At 57.2% G+C, this 21,059-nt stretch overlaps 1 protein-coding gene across 1 annotated transcript in view; it reads left to right on the top strand.

Moving 5' to 3' along the window:
- The window catches only part of PHF21B (PHD finger protein 21B), a 104,255-nt gene that overhangs the window by 37,679 nt on the left and 45,517 nt on the right, over nucleotides 1-21,059 (top strand). The window lies entirely within an intron of this gene.

Below are 21,059 nucleotides of genomic sequence, written 5' to 3' on the forward strand. Positions count from 1 at the left end.
CAGCTGAGGCCATTGCTGCTGCCACTGGGGGTGGGCAGCTGTGGTCAAGCTGACCTTGGAGCCACCACTGAGGTGTCAAGGCGGGGGGGCATTGGGTGCCACCAGGCACTTCACAGCAGAGGTTTGGAGGGGTGGGAAGGGGCGGCCGCACACCTGGCCTGCCCCCGCTCCCCCGCCCTCACCTGGCAGAGCCTTGCCTTGGGTGTTGCAGCTCTGCTTGACCAGCGTCTGCCCAGTGGCTCTACGCAAGCCTGGCTTGCTAGAGTCTCCGTCCTGAAGAAATGGTGTGCAGAAAGACCCGCCTGGCCCCGCGCACAGCAGGTCACCTCCCCAGCCTGGCTTCCAGAGGTGGGGAGGTAGCCCTCGCCTCAGGACGAGGGGGCCGACGTCTGTGGGTGCCATCGCAGGACACTTTGATCTCTCTTCCCAGTGGGAACCCGCTGAGCTGGAGTCTGAAGCCGCAGGGCTGTTCCTGCTCTCTGATAAGCGAGTTGAGCTGTGTGGCCTTGGGCTAGCTGCACCACTTCTTGGGCTCTGGTTCCCCAAGTGTCAGCTGCTGGGGTGGAGCTGTGACCTCGGACCTTCCCAGAGCCTCCTTGCTGTGGTTCCCTGCGACGCCACACTGCCAGGGGATGTGAGCAGAAGCTGACCTGGAAGGCAGCTCAGAGCACGGGTAGGAAGCGTTCCTATCTCTGCCCTAAGTAGCTGGATGTTCTTGGCTGGTGAGTCAGCCTCTCTGTGTCTGCATTTTCATCTGCAGAGTGGAGACAGTGCAGGTCCGTGTAGACTCATGGTGAGGTTCTGTGAGGTCGTGGACGCCCTGCACGTACACCCATGCCTGCCTGCCGTATGCTGAGCCCACTGGGTCTCGGCCTTTCACATGCTTGTGCTTCCATTTTTCAGTTGGTGAAGTGGGAGCCCATGGCTTGAACTCTAGGCCCTGTTGACCCCATAGCTCCAGCACCTATCCTGGTCTCTGACAGGAGCTGGGGCTGTGGGACTGGGGAGTGTGAGGCCGTGTTTTTGAGTAGTGGGCTTTGGGGTGTCCTTTGTGATGGAAACGTTGTGATGGGAATCTTAGGGGTCCCCTCTAGCTCATTCGGGCAGAGATGGCCCCTTTGTCCTGCTGGCCAGTCCCATGGGGTGTGCTCCATGTTGAAGGTGCCAGAAACACAGAAACAAATGGAGAGACAGTGGGGCTGTCAGGGTGGGGGCCAACTCGCTGGCCATGCTGGAACAGCCTGAGGCGTCAATAAGACAATACCGCATTGCAGCTGAGCTGCAGGCGACGTCTCTCCGGCCACCCTGACTGCGGACAAAGATGAAGTGTGAACAGCAGGAGGGATGGGTCCCCGTGCAGCGGAGTCCGAGCCTGTTTGTGTAGCCCAGGAGTCTCGAGAGCCTGGACCTTGCCAGGGCCCTGTGGGGGGCGTGCTGCCCCATGCCTGTGCAACAGGCGCCTCTCTGGCTCGGCACAGCCTTGCTCCCTCCTCATCCACCCGCCATGTTTTTGGTCTTCACAGCTTTGCTCGAGGCTCTTGCAGGGGACGGCTGCAGCTGGGACCTCGATGTGTACTTGGGAGCCGGCGGGGTCACCTTGGCGCCTTGCCCTGTGACTGGCTGCACGAACGTGCCTTAGTCCTCGTCATCCACTTCCTGTCTAGTCACTGTGGTCTTCTTGCCTGCCTGGGGATTCCCGGGGGACCATGCCGTGCCCTGGCCAGGCCCTGGACGCTAGTGTAGCCCCCAAGCTTCCTGTTGACGCCGACCCACCTGAACGTCGTGTGGCAAGGGCTGCGTGGAGACCCGGTGGACCTGCCTCTCCTCCCTTACCTTTGCACAGGGAGTGCCTTGGCCTGAGGTGCAGGCTTCTCTTTATAGGGGACTGGAAAACGGGGTTTCCTGATGCTCAGGTGAGATGCCAAAGTGAAGGGCCTCACCAGGTGTGCTCCTTAGCTTGGTCTGTCTTGTGCCTGAAAGAAGGGGTGGGGTAGCCGAGGTTCTGGCTAGACTGGTATGGATCACAGACTGGGCAGGTTGGTCGAGGAGGGACCTGGGACGATGTCCCAGGGGTGTGAGGCAAGGCTACGGACACCAAGGAACCACCTCTTCAGGATGGGCAGAGTGGGCAGGGGTCTCAGAGGAGGAACGTGGCCGTCCCTGTGCACACAGATATTTACCCGAGGCTTGGTCCCCGGCTAGGGAGTCCTGCCCAGCAGCTGCCCAGACAGCAGCCAAGGTGGGGGCGTGTGCAAAGCCGTCTTCAGGCTGGTGGTTCGAGCCACATCAAGTCCAGGCCTGAGACTCTGAGCGGCTGTGGTGTCCACACACATGGGTGACCCAGGTGGGAGACCCCACCACCTGCGGAAGGAAGGGACACCAGTGAGATGTCCCGAGGTGCTGCATGGGCATTTAACGTACATCAGACCTTCCCAACCACCATGTCTCTGGTGGGTGGACAGGAAGCTGAAGGTCTGAGAGGCTAAGGCCCACTGAGCGGAGAACAGCGAGAGCAGTTTCGGCCCACACCTTCTGCCCTGAGAGCCAGCCTAGAGGAAGCTTCAAGCCCAGCCTGGTCTGAGTCTCTGGGAGGCCAGGTGCTCAGTGACTCAGGCCGGAAGCGGGGAGTTGAAGCCTTCACCCCGCTCAGAAAACGAATGAATGAATGGAGCAGACTGAAAGTCACATTAGAGAGTTTGCTGCTGGCAAAACTGTCCCCCAAAGATCTCACCCTGGGAGGTATCTCCCTTTGAAATGTAGTTATTAATCACTGTAGCTGAAATTAGCATAATCGGTTCATTTAAATGCCAAAACTGCGGAGACTGAAAATCTCCTCCTGCAGAGTGGGGGCTGTTGTTTCCTAGCTGGAGACCGGAGGTGCAGGAGGGTCCTCTTCCTTGGAACTGCCCAGTGGTCAGGCCTGAGCCGTCTATGAGAGGAGACCGAATCCGGAGGCGTGGAGTCGTGTGATAGGGACCGGGGCGAGGCGGGGGACCTGGTGGTGGGCCACGCAAGGTCCTTGTCCTCTCCCAGGGCTGAGACTCCCTGCCGGAGGAGTGGCCTGGCTGTCCAGTGTGTCTGTGTGGGCCTTTGTTCTAGGGGTGACGGTTGCCGAGTGTGCAGGACAGAGCTGGGGCCTCAGTTAGTGTTAATGCTGTCAAGTGCATTAAGTCCTCCTCCTCGCCACTGTCCTACCGCTGTAACGGGAAACAACACATATTCGTGTCATCCTGCCAACAGCCCACGGGACACATCGGCCCCCTTTATTGGAGGAGCCGAGGCTTGCAGAACCTCTCCCAACACATGCACACAGTGCAGAGCGAGGTTGGGATTTAAACATGGTGTGCGCTTTTGAAGAATGACTTTTTTTTTTCTTTTGGAGAGGTTTTTGCTATAGGGCGCGTGCGCTCGCCAGACAGACAGAGAGAGACACAGAGACAGAAAGCGAGAAATCACCCCCCAGAGGGGATGGTCACACTGCAATCCATTCTCCTCTCGGGATCTTGGGCACGCACGCACACGCGCCCGGTGTGAGTTTTAAGCCACTGGGTCCGGGATGCGAATTGCGATCGACTACATGGGAGTCCAGCGACATAGCCATTACACTAACTGCTGGCTTCCCAAAGAATGACTTTTTTTAAAGATAGCTAATTTGTTAAGGTTACTTCTCCCAGGAGGGTGGGAGACAGAGGAAGAGAGAGGCACTCCCAGCAGGGTCTGCACACCACGATCCTCCCCGTCAGCCAGTCATGCTCGTGGGCGGGCACCCAGTGCACAGGGAGACCCCAGGCTGTGATGTTGGGGCCTCCCACTTGGGGTACTGGGTCACTGTGGCTGACTCTCAAAGAATAACCTTTGTGTGCCCTCGACGTGCCAGGCTGTCACCAGTGACTTGAACAGAGGCAGGTTCTGGATGTGCTCATGGGATTAATATTTTACAGAGAAGTCTTGAGCAGAGGTCGGCAGGCTCACTTCTCTGAACCTGGGTGCTGTGAGGCCTGTGTGTTTCCTGGCTCTGCTTTGCAGGGCTTGGCAAGGGCCTGGCACAGGCCTCAGTCATGTGTGGCACAGTCAGGGAAGGGCCTGGGTTCTTGGAGTTCCAGAGAAGCCTGCGGCGAGCATGAGATGCTTCCGCCACCCACCACGTCATTCCATCCTGGAGAGACACATTTTGTCAGAAATGAGGGTGCGATGATGATGATGATGATGACAAAGACAATGATGATGACGATGACGACGATGACAATGATGACAGCAACGATGATGATGATGACCACGATGATGATGATGACGAAGATAATGATGACGATGACAATGATGACAATGATGATGGCAACGATGATGACGACGATGACCATGATGATGATGACAATGATGATGATGACGATGACGGCAACGATGATCACGATGATGATGATGACGAAGATGATGATGATGATGATGATGACAGTGATGACGACATCGACGATAACGATGATGACAATGATGACGGCAACCATGATGACGACGATGACCATGATGATGATGATGACGAAGATAATGATGACGATGATGATGACAATGATGATGATGATGACCATGATGATGATGATGACCATGATGATGACGACGATGATGACGACAATGATGACGATGACCATGATGATGATGATGATGACGACGATGATGATGACGACGATGACCATGATGATGATGATGATGAAGACTGATGATGACGATAACAGCAACCGCGACAACAATGATGAAGATGATGATGACCACGACGACAATGACGATAATGATGACAAAGATGACAACGATGATGACGATGATGACTGTGATAACGATGACAATGATGATGGTGACAATGATGATGACAATGACGATGACGAAGACGATTGTGTTGATGACAATGGCTATGATGACAACGATGATGATGATAACAGTGATGATGATGACGATGACAACGATGATGACAATGATTGCCAAGAAAGGCTTGGTGAGACCTTGGGTCATGCTGTCTCGGGCCTCTCAGACCCAGCTCTTTGGCAAGGTCTCCATAGCACCCTTCTTTTTAAGGTAGAAAAGCTTCACCTTGTGAAGTACAGAGGAGGAAACATTTGACAGACGAGGAAATGTAAAGTTCACTGTCAAATTAATGAAAGAAAGAAAATCATGCCAGGCACATATGTGCATGTGTGCCTAAAGTCCTGAGAGGAGACTGAAGGAGAAAGAGTTGTGGCTTTTTCCCCACCCCACCCCACCCGCCAGGGATCATCTCTTATTTTCCCTCTCTTTCGCTGTCTCTCTGGTGAGTGCACACACTGCATTGGGGGGAAAATTACTGCATGACCTGGTAATTCTTTTTTTTAAATTTATTTTAAGAAAGATTTTTGCTATAGGGCATGGCACTCACTGGAGAGAGAGACAGAGACTGAAAGTGAGAAATCACCCCCCCCAGGGGAGATGGCCATGCTGCAATTCCTTCTCCTCCATTTTCCTCTTGGGATTTTGGACATGAATGCACATGCAACCAGCAAGTTTTAAGCTACTGGGTCTGAGACTCAAACCAGAGCTGACTACATGGGAGTTCAGTGACATAACCATTATGCCATCCGCTGGTCCCATGACCCAGTAATTCTACTTTTAGGCATATACCCAAAAGAAATTAAGGGTATATGTTCACACAAATATTTGTACATGGATGTTCATGGCAGCATTCTTTATAATAGCCAAAAAGTGCACATGACTGAAATGTCTGTCACCTTGTGACTGGATAGAGGCCGTACGGTGTTTCCACGTCACGGAATGATTTGGCCATGGAAAGGAATGAAGCATGGATCCAGGCACGGCTGGGTAAGTGCTGAAAGTCTCTTCACTTGTGCTCATTGAAAAAGCGGTCACAAAAGACCCGTGCCCTGTCAGCCCGTTCACACACAGTCCAGAACAGAGGAAGTCGATACTGGTCTCCGGGGTGGCAGGAAAGCCACGATGTGGTGTGGCTGCTCGGGGCTTGGGCTTTTCTCGATGGGGGATAAAAATGTTCTCGAATTCGTGGTGATGGTTGCACAATCGTGAAAATACTAAAAAAAGACTGAATAACACCCTTTAAGTAATTTCATGGTCTGCGAATAACTCCGTATAACCGTTATTTTTTAAAATAGCAAACAAACAAAAGAAGGTAAAATCAAAACAAAACCCCACGGGCACTGAGACAGTGAGAGCTCATGCGTCCCACCGCCCTGTGTGCTGTGAGGGCGACCCAGGGAGGCTCTCGCCCTCTCCCCGCCCTATGTGCTGTGAGGGCGACCCAGGGAGGCTCTCGCCCTCTCCCCGCCCTGCGTGCTGTGAGGGCGACCCAGGGAGGCTCTCGCCCTCTCCCCGCCCTGTGCCGTCTTGCACTCTAGGTTGCCTGAATGACTGCCAGCCGGGCCTTGTTCACAGACGCAGGGAGGCCCAAGTCACAGGTGCTGTATGTCCTTGTGGGGGAGCCAGACCTTGATCTGTTCCGAAGTGGGAGTCAGGGGAACCCTGAGCCCTGGAGACTGCAGTGTCTGCTTCCAGGGTCCCTGAGAACCAGATGAGGAGGGGTGAGGCAACGCTGCAGATGCCAGAGCACTGTGCATATATCATGCAGCCTTGTCATGGGGTCACAGAAGAAAGCCTGGGTGCCCTGCGGAGCTTCGCCTGGTGCTAGCGAGATGCTCTCACAAGGCCTTTGGCTCATCGCGCTGAGCTCTTTGGCTTCTCACAGGTGGCTCTCCCCAACCTCCACCTGCAGTTCTGCGAGGACCCCAAGAGGAGCTGCTGCAACACCAGGTGCACCCTGAGCAAGACGCTGTGTTGTGTGGGGCCCAGCTGCGCAGAGATCCAGTGTGTGTGTGTGTGTGTGCGTGTGTATGTGTACGTATGTTCACTTACTTATCATGAAGGGTTAGCTCATGTGATGTGGAGGCGACAGATCCCAGCGTCAGGCTGGAGAGCCTAGAGAGCTCGGTTTAAGTTGCAGTCCGAGCCAGAAGGCTTGAGGCCCAGCGAAGGCTGGTGGTCAAGTTCAAGTTCAAAGGCAGGAAAAGCCTGGGTCCCAGCTCAGGCTTTTGGTCTGTTCCAGCCACGCACATGCCCTGATGTGCGGCTGGAAGCATGGAGGAGTGAGGGGGGACTTTCAGTTGGCGGAGGAGAGCGGGGGGATCGGGCAGGAGTGAGGGCCAGCTGAGCGGTGTGTGTAGGGGTGCCCCAGACTGCCATCCAGAGGTCATTCTAAGGTTGAAGGCTGGGAGAATGCAAAACAAGATGCTGTCTTGACGTCCACATTTAAAGCTAACATTTTTCAGAACTTGGGTCACCATAGAGGGAAGGGGGGTCTATGGGGCCAGAGCAACCAGAAATATGAGCAAGTAGGTCCTTTGGCAGTAACCGGGCCTTCCTGGGGTGGGCTGCGTGCCAGGCATTGGGTGCGTGGTGGCGGGTGATGCATGGTGGTGGGTGCGTAGTGGCGGGTGCACAGTGGCAGGTGCACAGGTCTCCGTGGGAGGCAGCAGTGGCCGTGCAGAGCAGGCGTGGTGCCAGCGCACTTGCAGAGGGAGCGTCCTGTTCAGAGCCCTCCAGGGGCTCCTTGCCTTTTCAGCAGGCCTGGCTCACTTCTCCCGCCTCCAGTCAGCCCCTGCTTGCGCCGCTGTGGACACACGGCCCCTCTCATACCTTGGGTCTACTTACGTGGTAATCTTTTCCTTCATGCTCACCTGTCGGGATTTGCTCGTTTTTCAGTTCTCAGCTCCTCTGGGGAGCCCCTCTGGGTCTACCCCGCCCTGAGCAGCACTGGCCTCCCCTCACTGAAGCTCCCACCATGCCCAGCACAGCCGACCTTCAGACACACACTTGTCTGTGTCTCCAGCCAGCTGCCTGTCTTGCCTGTCCCTGGCCACCTCCATGCAGGAGCAGAGGCTGCCAGTCCCTGGAGGAGAGCTAGGTGCAGCCTGGGGGCCTAGGCCAGTGCTTGGGGGGAGGGGTGTATCTGTTGTCACCTGGACCACAATTAGAAGTGGGAAGGCAGGTGGCCCGAGCCACTGCAGGCGCAGACACCTGGAGACCTACAGGTTCCGTAGTTTGAGCACAAGGTGAGGTGTGTGAGCAGGGAGCGAGACACGGCATCGTCATTCTCTGATAGCACTCACGACCCAGGGCTGCCCGAGGGCTCATGTGCCTGTCTTGATGTGGGGCAGCGGTCGCCACGTTCCAGGGGAGCTGCTCCCGAGGAGCCCAGGGCAGACAGGGTTGAGGCTCTGCAAGGAAGGAGAGGCTGTGCACAAAGTGGAAACGCATCCCCAGATCCTCACTCCCCGCTGCAGCCTGCTGCTCTGAACTGGGATACCCCTCCTTGCCCCTACCAGCCCGAGTTGGTCAGGTAACCCGCAGGAGGGCTGGGAGAGAAAATCGAGATGCTCGAAGAGTAGAGTAAGATGCTAACTGGCGGGGATTGATGAGAAGCACTGAGAAAATAGGAAGATGTCTATTTGACTAGGAGTTCCAGACAAACAGGGGCATTGTCCGGGAATATCAGAGAAACACGAAGCTTCTCCATAATCGAAAGACACGTTTCCAATTTGAAAATGCCGTCCAAGTCACCAGCACAGCCAGCAGAGAAAGGCCCACACTCAGGCGTGTCATCGTGAGATTCCAGACACAGGACTTGGGGGATCCTCGGCCTCAGGGAGCGGGGTGACGTGGGCAGTTCATGAAGGGGTCGGGAAGGCAGGAGCCGGCTGGCAGCCTGGCAGCCGGGCAGCCGGCAGAGCCCTGTGCTTGGGTGTCCGGGGCGGTGGTTTCCAGCCTGGAGTTCGGCTTTTGGACATGCGAGACCTGAACAGACTGAGAGTTTAAGGTTCCCTTTCTCGGACAGCTACTGGACACTGTGCTTTATGGAAATAGTGGTTACGTGTGGAAAACTGCGGACGGAGACGTGGGACGGGGTGCGGCAGTGGCCTCGTGAGAAACTCGCTGAGATTGGAGTAGGACGTGGGAGATTCCAGGGAGAGATGTGGAGCTGGCGCCTGCTGGTACAGGAAGGGGTTTCTGATTCCACTGGGAGGTAGGAGGCTCTAGCAGGAGGAGCACTTGGAAACCGGGCAAGAACAAAACGCAGTTGTGTAACGGGGGCCGACTGTGGGTTCGTGCCTGCGTTGCTGAAATACAAATAAAGAGGAATCAGAAACGCCCCCCGGAGCAGCGTGGAGGACGAGCGTTGGAGTGGCCGGTGGACAAGGTCTCCTCCCTCGACTGCTGCAGGAACTTGCTTTGGGCCTTTGCAAGGTCCCCCGTACAAAGCAGCAGCGGAAATGACCCAAGAACCTTTGCCAAAAGACTAACAAGCCTCACACGGAGCACAGTGCAGCACCTGCCCGCGGTGCCGGCTGAGGACCGCACAGGCGGGTTCTCAACCTGGCGCTTATAAATCAGGGTCCCTCTGGGTGTGGGGAGCGGAGGGGCAGTGCTGACAGGAAGCATCGTGGTGATGGTGCATGGGTTTGGGAGATGAGGAAGAGACAGTGAGTGTGGAAGAAGGCGCAGGGCGGGGCGGCTGTGAGCTTGCAGGGTGGAGGCAAGGAGAGTCAGCATGGCTGTGTGACCACCATGTGGGCAGCGGCCAGTGGCTACAGCCCCCCCCCGCCATAGGGGGCCGTGGGGGCGGCGGCCAGTGGCTACAGCTCCCGCCAGCAGTAGGTGGGCTGGGTGAGGACCATGCTTGTGACAGCCGCCTCGTCTTCCCTGGGTTGGCGAGTGCGGGCGGTAGACGTGGCCTCCTCTGTCCCCTTGACTGGTCCTTGAACGAGCCCAGGTTGGCTGTGAGCATCTGGGGTCTCCCATAGGAGCCCCTTCCACCCCCACTCCCTGAGCTGAGATCTGTGGGTCATCACTGCTTAACTTGGAGTTTCCTGCTTCCGAACTGGTTCCCAGCACTGACCGCTGCCTTGGGTGGGCCTGCCAGCAGGTCTCCAGGGGCCTCCAGTGGCCTCAGAGAGCAGCTGGCATTGGCCTCAGTCCCCCCGGGCAGCGCCTGTCCTCCCTGGACGGTGTGTGGAGGGTCCTTCGAGGCCTCCCCCTTCCATGCTCCTGGGCAGTGGGCGCAGGAAGGAGGCCTGGCAGTTCCACGGTCCCTGACTGTGTGAGGAATGCCAGTGCCCTGCCGTTAAGCAAGGCCATCTTGTGGGCTGAACTGCCACCTGCAATGAGTAAATTAAATATTGACGATTTCATTGACCGTTAGATTTAATTTGGAGCCATCTTGCAGGGGCCGTAATGGGGCTGCAGTTGACTTACTATTTAATCCTGCCCGTCGTCCCATTAGGTGTTGAGTGATGAGGAAAAGATGCACTCAGCAGGGGCCGGGAGTCCGGACGCCAGCCCCTGGGTCAGGCCTCCACCCCATAAATCCAGTGCCCGAGTGGCCCCGGCCACTCCGAACAGCCTTCGTCAGTCATCCCCACCAGCCTCCCCCGGGAAGCCCTCCTCCTGGGACATCCCTCCTTACTTTGCTGCCGTGAAGGCGCCCGATCTCTGACCCAACGAGGACCGTCAGGACATGGGGGCGTCTTCGTGCTCGCTGTTGTGTCATCGAGCAGAGCTCAGCGTCCTTTGTCACAGGTGGAGACGGAGCTATGCCTTTCCGGGCTCACGGGTGTACCAGCAAGTGTAGACGGGGGCCCGACTCGCTGTCCTCGTCTGTGATGTTAAGGACAAGTGGCCGTGTGCTGACCACGGGCTCCCAGAGGACAGAGCCGGAGGACACACGTGGGTAATGAGAGGGGATTTATCGTGGGAATTGGAGGCCGAGAAGCCCCGCCATCTGCCATCTGCAAGCTGGAGACCAGGAGAGCTGGGGCGTCTGAGGACCTGGGGGCTGCTGGTGCCAGTCCTGGTCTGCACCTGAGAACCAGAGGGGGAGTCCAGCCCCCCTCCACGTCCTGTTCTCTCTGGGCCCTTGGTTGGGCAGTGCCCACCTACCCATGCTGGAGAGGGCAGAGGGTTTTTACTCTTTCTAGGAGTCGAGTCTCGTCCCTCTGGAGACACCCTCACAGACACAGCAGGACTAAAGGCTGGCCTGCTGTCTGGCCTCCCTAGCCCAGGCCAGTGGACACATACCAGCCTGCACCTGTGTCATCTCACTGCAGGGGCACAGCAACACTATGAGCACGGTGTGTGCATACCCAGATGAGGAAACTGAGGCCCAGAGAGGGGAGAGAACCTTCCCGAGGTCACACAGCTAAGGAGTGGTGACCCAGGCTCTGGGGCAAGCTGCCTAGCCCAGAGCAGATGTCCCTAATGAGGCATTGTGGGGTCTCCTACCGCTGGGGCTGGTGTTGCTTCTCTGGTGGCCTCTTGCAAGGCAGTGACACCATGGCACCTCGCAGGCACTCCCAAGTGGAAAACTGACTTCCCACTAACTGACCTTCTGCCCTGCCCCTCAACCCGGTCTTGCAGGAAGCCGGCCGCGGCCATACTGGGGCCCTCTGGACTCAGCTTGATGGCGGCTGCTGAGGTAGAGGGGCCACCTGTGCCTCCTGGCCTTCCCTTCCCCTCCGCCCCTCCTCCAGAGCTCCTGCCGCCCCTGCCTGGACAGGGGCGCACCTTCCTCCACGTCCTGAAAGTGCAGTGTGGGGGACCTGGGAAGTCACCCTGCCTGGCACTCGGGGCTCAGGTGGCTGTGGGTGCCTCAGGGAGGTGACGGCCGTAATGTGAGTATTGCTTCTCACTCAACCTGCAGACCTGAACTGCTCAAGAGAGGCCCAGTGTTCAGGCGGAGAGGCAGGCGACACGGGACGGGGCGTGGCCAGATCGTGGCAGGACATGTTGGCGCGAGCTGGCTGTGCCTCTGCTGGGGAGAACAGTGGCTGAGAGCCTGCCCGTGTCGCTCCTCCTCGCTTCCCCAGGCGAGGCGGCGGGCGCCAGGGCAGGAAGCAGAGGCTCTGGTGGAGGAATACGAGCCCTGGCCCTCACGGGCTTGGAGGCAGGCCCCGGCAGGGAGCCACGTATCCTGGGCACCGACTGTCCCGGGAGACCGGCACTGCAGCAGGCCCTGGGCTCTGCAGAAGCACGGCCTGAGACCCCGCGGACGCCCGAATCCCTGACTAGGATAAGAAGTGCAGTGTCTGACTCCCCTGTAGACTTTGGGTCATCCGGGGTTACCTGTAATACCTGACAGGACGGGAACTCCGACCAATGGTTTTTGTTTTATTTCGTGTAATTTTTGGACTCTTTTCCATCTGAGGTCGGATGAATTTGCAGATCCTGAAAGCTGACTGGCTCTTTAAAAGCAAACCGTGCCCGCTGAGCGCCCTGGGCAGAGATGGCTGGCCACCCTGGGCTGCACACAGGGGCTCCAGTCAGGGCAGACCTGGACCTTCCCCGGGGCCACCCCGTCAGGGTGGGCTGCCGGCTGGGGAGGCCCCTGAAGAAGAGCAGGGCTGGGCAGTGGCTCAGGATAGGCTCCTCCTTCCGGGCGGTGGTCACGGGCCAGTGCCTTCGCCAGTCCGTGCCTCAGTTTACCCATCTCTACCACGAGAGCGCCTTCCCCGTAGGGTTGCTTTAAGGACTAATGAATGCTCAAAACAGTATGTAGTGCCTAAAACACTCTGAAGCCTGCCGATGATTTTATTAGCTATACTCACTGGTGATACGAGCTCAGTCACTTCCCTCTCCGCAAGGATGCGTCCCAAGACCCCAGGGGGTGCTGGGAGCAGAGGCAGCCCAGAACCCAGTATGTGCTGTGTGATGAAGTGTAGTTCGCGTTAGCCCCAGAAGAGGTGAGCAGTGACTAATGGTAAGGTAGAGCAGCAGCACTGCCCTGTGACGGGAGTGAGGCGAAGGCGAAGGCGTGCTCTCCTCCGTACCTGTTGTACACTCACCTGTTTCCGGACGCGGTCGACCGCGGGCTACTGAGACTGCGGGTGCCGGCAGCTCCGGTGTGTGCCTTCGGGGTAGAGTCCGGGATGCCCTTCAGCCCTCCTCTGCCATGCGCCATGGATGCCCGCCCCCTCCCCAGCCGGCAGGTGGGATTTCTAGCACAGTCCTGTGACCTCCACTGCACCCACTCACTTACCAGGCCCTTTAGGTCTTGGTTCCAAATCCAGTTAGGGTTGAGCTTACAGCAACGAGATAGATCCCTGGACTGTCAACCCCCCACACCCAGAAGCTAGGGGTCTCGGGAGGGTCGGGGCCTCCCTGCAATTCTCCGTCTTAGCAGGAAGCCCCCACTCCACTCCCCACCACAACACACGGGAGAAAACTTGCAGAGATGTTTGCTGTGTTGAAAGATTTACTCGGGCTGTTGCAAGCAGAGAGACTAATTAATAAATGAGAGCAGGAAGAATAAAATGAAAGGGAATCTGGGAGAGTGAGGAGGAGCACGCCGGGAGAGCCTGGCTGGCTGCTTGCATAAGACTTAGAGGATGGCAGGGGTCCCCACGGGAGCTGGAGGGCAGGCTGCTGCGGGTACCCCCTCCAGCATGATGCTCCGAATGGCGGCGTGTCCATGGTCATACTCCAGCCAGCTGGTGCCCCTGGCCAGCTGTGGGTGCCCAGCAGGTCCTCAGAGTCCATGAGGAGAGTCCTGTAGGGACTGTCTCCCTCCTTCCCTGGGAACCCTGGACCTCAGAGAAAGGAAGGGACCAGGCCGAGGGCTCGGGCTTCTAGTCTACTTCCATCCTCCCTAGGCTGCTGCGGGGGAGACCCGGGGTCTTTGGGAGGTTGCAACCTCCTAAGAGGCCAGTTGGCACCATGGCGCAGCTCTCTTGAGAGCTGACTGAGGACGCAAGGTGGCCCCGTGCAGGTGCTAGCTTTGTCTCTTGCCCTGAGTCCTCGGGTACCTGAGAGCCACACCTGCCATCCCAGCCACGTTGCTGAAGGCTGCCAGGGCCTCTGAGCCTCAGGGTATTTAAAAGAAGTTCTTAATCAGAGGCTCTTAAAAAAATAATAGAATTTAAGGGCCAGCAGATGGCGTCATGGTTCCATTGCTGGACTCCCACATGGCCGGCAGCAGTTCGAGTCCTGGACTTGGTGACGTGAAAATCATACAGATGCGTGTGTGTGTGTGTGTGTGTGTGTGTGTGTGTGTACTCAGGGTCTGGGAGGAGACCCTGGGAAGAGAATGGAGAAGGAGCGCAGTGTGGCCATCCTCTCTGGGGATGCTTTCTCACTTTCCCTCTCACTGTCTCTGTCTCTCTTTGCCTGATGAGCATATGTGCCCTAAGGCAAAAACCTCTTAAAAAAGAAAAACGGGATCTTGGAATCATAAACCTTACACACTTATTTGTCATGGAAGATGTGGAAAGTATAGAAAAGGATGAAGACATAGGAAAACAGAAATTTGTACTGGGACTGGCAGACTGCATAGCACTTATATGGCTGAACTCCCATACAGCCAACTGCAGTTCGAGTCCCGGACCTGGCAGGCCCACAGTCCTGAGAAAAATGGAGGAGACGGGATTGTTCGTGGCCCCCTGGGGTGATTTCTCACTTTCTGTCTCTCTGTTTCTGTGTCTCTGGAGAGCGCACGCACCCTATAACAAACAAAAACTCTTTAAAAGTGAAGAACCGAAGTTTATAATCCCACACCTCGGAAGCAGTTGCCATCAGTACTTTCACGTTTTCGTCAGTCCAAAGCCCAGTTGTCCAGCTGCTTGGAGCCACACCTTGCGTAACTGTCTGCCCCCCCCCAAAAAAAAAATGGCCAGGGACATTTTCTCATGCGTCAAAACTTGGTTTCAGTGGCTTATGCCATCTCCTGTGGAAGCATTCTCAGTGGACTGCGTAGCTGTCCTAACGGTGTATGTGCATGTGCTCCATTTTTTATTATTGCATCAATAGCATGCGGTGTGCACAACCACAGGAAAGTCTAACTGTGGGCTTAGGATCATGGAATCTTCACAATAACCGCTTATTACTCAGAGTATTTATTTCATTTTATTCACTACTTCCGCCTAAAAGGGATTTGAAATAACAAAGGACAAAAGAAGTGAGGTGGAAACTATGTGAGGTGGGTCGGAGCCACTGCAGCTAAACCTCTGCCTCCCCTGTGGCCAGGGGACCCCCTCCCGGTATGGACCCTGCAGGAGTGAGTGCTTGATCAGCCCAAAACTTCCATTATTCCTTTAGCTCAGACTGGAAACAACCCACAGCTGTTGAACGCTAGGCGAACTGTGGTTCACAGCATGGAATACTATACAGCAGTGAAAAAGAGCAACCCCTTTCTAAACATGACGACTCGAGTGACTTTCACAGGTGCTGATGTTGAGCACAGGACCCAAGACCACAGACTATATGATCTCCCTTATGTGACGTACAAAACGGGCCAGATAGTGTTACCTCTGGGGCACGGTGGCGGGGAGGGGGCCGCGAGCCTGTGCTCTGTTTGAACTCAGTGGCCATTGAAAAAATGGCCAGGAACATTTTCTCATGCGTCAAAACTTGGTTTCAGTGGCTTATGCCATCTCCTGTGGAAGCATTCTCAGTGGACTGCGTAGCTGTCCTAACGGTGTATGTGCATGTGCTCCATTTTTTATTATTGCATCAATAGCATGCGGTGTGCACAACCACAGGAAAGTCTAACTGTGGGCTTAGGATCATGGAATCTTCACAATAACCGCTTATTACTCAGAGTATTTATTTCATTTTATTCACTACTTCCGCCTAAAAGGGATTTGAAATAACAAAGGACAAAAGAAGTGAGGTGGAAACTATGTGAGGTGGGTCGGAGCCACTGCAGCTAAACCTCTGCCTCCCCTGTGGCCAGGGGACCCCCTCCCGGTATGGACCCTGCAGGAGTGAGTGCTTGATCAGCCCAAAACTTCCATTATTCCTTTAGCTCAGACTGGAAACAACCCACAGCTGTTGAACGCTAGGCGAACTGTGGTTCACAGCATGGAATACTATACAGCAGTGAAAAAGAGCAACCCCTTTCTAAACATGACGACTCGAGTGACTTTCACAGGTGCTGATGTTGAGCACAGGACCCAAGACCACAGACTATATGATCTCCCTTATGTGACGTACAAAACGGGCCAGATAGTGTTACCTCTGGGGCACGGTGGCGGGGAGGGGGCCGCGAGCCTGTGCTCTGTTTGAACTCAGTGGCAATTGTGAATCTGACACGTGAAGAATTGCTCCAGCTGTGCTCTTAACCTGTGCACTGTGCTGTTTGCAGGCTGGGCGCGGGTGGGGACGTAAAGAAGAGGAGACCCTCCAAGCAGAGCTTGCAGCAAAGTGGCAGCAGAGCTGAGCGTCCGAGCACCAGGCTCGTACCCTGGCCAGCCCCGCACTCAGAGACCGTGTTGTACTTGGTCTTGCCATATGTGGTTGGCAGTGGCAATGGTGCGAGAGCAGAAGTGGCCAGACCCATGGGCCCCCGTGGAAGTGGAAGCTGTGACGGGGAAGCAGTTTAGTGCCCGTGCTGCCAGTGGGGACTCTGGGGTGCCCCGTGGCTCAGCCACCCCCTGCGGGAGAGCCCAGAGCACTCGGCGGTGAGAACCGGGCTGGGGGCTCCACAGTGGGGGAGACGGGGCATTTGTGTTCCTGCCTTCCTGCCCTGTGTGTGTCCCTGGCCTGCCTCACCCCTGTCCAGCCCTGCCCGGCCCCTGGAGGCTTTGCCACCCTCCGTCCTGCTGTGGAGGGAGGCCAAGCTGGAGTCACTAAGGCTCCCCAGGCAGAGCCCACTGTGGTGGTGCTCACGCCCCGACACGGGAGCCCTGGGCAGGGAAAGGCTTTCTGCAGAGCGCATCCAGAGACATTCAGTCCACCTACCTGCCCGTCCGCCGCCTGTCCGTCCTTTGTCCCTAAGGGGACCTCCCCTCTGTGTATTTACTGAGCACCCAGCACAGATGGACACTCTGCTAGACACTCCCCTGCCCTCGAGAAGTGACAGTCCTGCCAGAGGGAGCGAGGCAGTGAGACTGTGGGTGTGCTGGGAGGCCCAGAGGTGCTGGCAGAGGGCAGAAGTGGGGTTCGGCTGGGTTGGGGAATGGGCTTCGCAGAGGTGGGGGCCTCTCTGATCTCTGACAGCCCCTCTGAGCCCGAGAGGTGCTTGGTGCCTGCTCTGCCCTCTGCAAGAGGCACCTTCTCTGAGAAGCCCTCCCTGACCGCTCCTGGCTGTCTGAGCCCCGTGAAGCTTAAGGTCACACCCAACCTGATTCCTTGGTGACATGGAACTCCTGGGACAGAGTAGGTGCTTAGTCTAGTTGTCCCCACCCACGGGGTGGACATCCCAGACCCTGAGGGATGCCTGGAGCTGCATTCCCTCTGACGCTGTGTGTCCTCTGCCCCCTACACACACACCTGAGAGGTGAGTCTTAACACACATGCACGCCTGAGAGGGGGGCACACACACACACACACACACACACACACCTGAGAGGTGAGCCCTCACAAGGGGGCCCTGAAGCCCGAGTCTGGGTTGAAGCTTAGAGTGATCTTGGTGTTCACACCTCGTTCTGCCCCGCAAACATGGAATGGAGGTGACCACAGTCCACGATTTTACATTCTGTGTCCACGCCTGGGTCAGAGGAATCAGGCCTTCTCTGCTTGGTCAGGAAGCTGAAGTTCTCAGGTCTTTCTGCCTCACCTCCTCTGCCTGCTGTTACTCCCAGCAGCTGAGAGAGTAAATCCACAGCTGAAGAGGCTGCAGGAGAGACAGCTTCCCTGGGGTGGAGAAGCCAGGTCCTGAGTCACAGAGGTGCAGGGCCCAGAAAGTGCCCAGCACTGCACAGATCACACCCTGGAACATGGGGCAGAGAGGAAGGACCCTCTGGAGGTCTCCCAGATATCCCTGTAGGTGAAACCAGCTTGCAGCTGTGTGCTTTTGGGCAAGTCCCCGAACCTCTGGCTGACCTTTCCCTCCAGTGTAAAGGGAATAGTTGTGGGCACCGTGGGATTCTGGAAGGACTGGATACCTTCAGGCGAGTCCACAGGCAGCGCTGTGGCTGTGTGCATGCCGGACTGCAGGGACCGCCCGGACTGCAGGGGCCGCCCCGGACTGCAGGGACCACCCCGGACTACAGGGACCACTCCGGACTACAGGGGCCGCCTGGACTGCTGGGACCGCCCGGACTGCAGTGGCCGCCTGGACTGCTGGGACCACCCCGGACTGCAGGGGCCGCCCCAGACTGCAGGGACCACCCTGGACTACACGGGCCGCCTGGACCGCTGGGACCGCCCGGACTACAGGGGCCGCTTGGACTGCTGGGACCACCCTGGAATGCAGGGACCACCCCGGAATGCAGGGATCCCCCTGGACTGCAGGGGCTGCCTGGACTGCTGGGACCGCCCTGGACTTCAGGGACCACCCCGGACTACAGGGACCACCCTGGACTACAGGGACCACCCTGGACTTCAGGGACCACCTCCGGACTGCTGGGACCGCCCTGGACTGCAGGGACCACCTTTGGACTGCTGGGACCCGCCTGGACTTCAGGGACCACCTCCGGACTGCTGGGACCCGCCTGGACCGCTGGGACCTTCCTGGCCAGCACTCGTCCCACAGGTGTTTGTTGAGTCTTGGAAAACTGGGGCTAGCCAGATGTGTGGAAGTTAGACGACTGGTACAAATGACAGTGAGGTTCCTGAAAGGACAGCATGCGGGCTCCTGCCGAGCCTCCACACTGTGGCAGCCTCCTGCCAGAGAGAGTGTCCTCCCAGCCTTCCTTCTGCTTCTAGGTGTGACGCTGAGGTGCTGAGAGAGGCCCCTCCCACCTCCCTGCGGGTATTTTCCACCAAACTCCAGGGGCCACTTCTCCCAGCCTGTCCCAGCTCCTCCCTTCCCCTCCCACCCCACCTGCTCTCTCCTAGGGTGGCTGGGCACCACCACCGCTGCCTCCAGCCCCTCCCCAACACGCCTGCCCCTTCAGCTGTTCCTTGGAACTGGAGACCCAGAGCTGAAATTAAGGCAGCCCTTCTCGCCCCTGCGCCTGCAGCTCCTACAGCCCTGTTCTGCTGTGACCACGAGGAAAGAAACAGACAAGGGGTCCTGCGAAGAGGCTCAGCAGGCATGGAGGAGATTGGAAATGCTAAGGTGGAGGGGCCAGCAGGTGGCAGCATGGTGGTTAAGACGCTGGACTCCCACATGGCTGACCACGGTTTGAGTCCTGGACCTGGCAGCTTGAAACTCACGCCAGACGCATGTGTGTATGCCCCAAATCTCAGGAGAATGGAGGAGAAGGGATTGCAGTATGGCCATCCCTCCTGGGGGTGAGTTCTCACTCTCACTCCCACTGTCTCTGTCTCTCCAGTGAGTGCACATGCCCTATTGCAAAACCAAAAAAAAAAAAAAAAAAAGGAGGAGGAGAAATATCAGTGCTGGCCATGGAGCCCGGCGGTGAGCCAGGTGCAGGCACCGGCAGAGTTTCAGACTGTCCGGACCGCGGGAGTGATCAGCAGTCTTGCCCAGAGCCGGCTGTGCGGCAGGGCCTGTTTCCAACAGGAGTGAGTGATTTCCCAGTGACAGAAGCTGGGTGCTCTAAGCACTTCTCACATGACGTTGACTGCTTTAAAAAAAAATTAACCAACAGTGTTTTTCTTTTTCAAAATTTGCTTTAGGGCATGTGCACTCACTGGAGAGAAACAGAGAGGGAAAGTGAGAAATCAGCCCCCAGGGATGGTCACACTGCAGTCCCTTCTCCTCCGTGCTTCTCTTGGGATTTGGGGCACGCACGCAGGCTCCCAGTGTGTTCCCAGCCGCTGGGTCTGGACCCGAACTGCACAGCCAGCCATGTGGGATCCAGCCGCCCTAACCACTGACCGGCCCCGATTGCTCCCTTTCACAGATGGGGCAGCTGAGGCTCAGAGTAGCAGCATCTTGCCTGAGAACCCACCTCTGCCCCTGGTTGTGGGGGCTTTGAGAACAGGCACTGCTCTGGTTTGAATGTGTCCCCAAAATGCACGGGTTGAGTTTGGTTCCTTCTGTGATAGGATTAAGAGGGTGGACTTAACCTGCTGGGGTGTGGAGAGGCCGGGCCTTTGGGAGGTGAGCGGGATTAGAGAAGGGTGTCAGGTTGCCCGTGCCGAGTTCTGGCGGGTCCGTAAGCAGACCAGGCGTGAACATGTGCTCAGCACCTGCTCTGTCTCGCCAAGGGAAGCCCTCCGCTGTCTTTCCACCAGCAAGACCCTCGGCAGGCGTGGCCCCTGGACCTCGGACTCAGACCATGAGCGGAGTAAACTGCTGTTCTTACCAATCTCCCAGTTTCCAGAACATGGTCATTAAACATCAGAGTGGACTCAAAAGGGATTCTGCACGACTTACCACTGCTTATGCCCTGCAAAGTCCCCCAGGCCTCTGTCCTCTCCAGGCCCCATGTCCTCCTCTGACCCCCTGTGGCCTCCTCCTGGTCTCCCTGCCTCCACATGTGCAGCCTCTGCTCCACCTGGCATCGCCAAGCTGTTCCTGGCTTCTGGGCTCCCATCTGTTGGGGGCCTTTGCTGCCCTCGGATCCTCCCACCCTCCCTCTGTTGCCCCGTCTTCCACGTCCTTGCTGATAGCCAGATGGACTGGGCACCCCCATCTCTGGAAACACTACTTACCCGCAGAGACTCAGCTCCCACATCTCCTTCCTCGGCCCCAGGGCCTCTGCTCGCCCTCAGCTAAGCCCCTTGGCGGGGTCATCATTTTCACCAGAGTGTCCACTGTGCTGCCCGCCCCGAGTGGAAAGCTCCTGGGGGCCAAGGGACACGGCATCAGTGCCAGCTGTGCACGACCTTCCTCTTAGTCTTCAGGGTGACCTCGCAGGGTGACAGGCGAATACCCAGCCAGACGCCAGGCTCAGCGAGGTCCCTCAGCTACCTAGAGGTTGTGGGACACTTGGTGGCCTGGGCATGTCCAACCCCAATCCTGGCCCCTTTCCTCCTAACTCACGGCAGCCCCGAGTCAGGGAGTCTCCCCAGCTGCGGCTGAAGGAGCTGCCTCTGGGCCCTGGGGTGTATGTCACGGCAGCCCACCTGCGGCTCAGCAGCTCCTCCCCGTCCTCGGCTCTGTCTAGCTGTGCTCGGGTTTTCTTTTCTTTTTTCTCTTTTTAAGAGATATTTTTGCTATAGGGTGTGTG

This window comes from Tupaia chinensis, unplaced genomic scaffold, assembly GCF_000334495.1.
Source record: "Tupaia chinensis unplaced genomic scaffold, TupChi_1.0 Scaffold143651_1, whole genome shotgun sequence".
NCBI classification, from domain to species: Eukaryota; Metazoa; Chordata; class Mammalia; order Scandentia; family Tupaiidae; genus Tupaia; species Tupaia belangeri.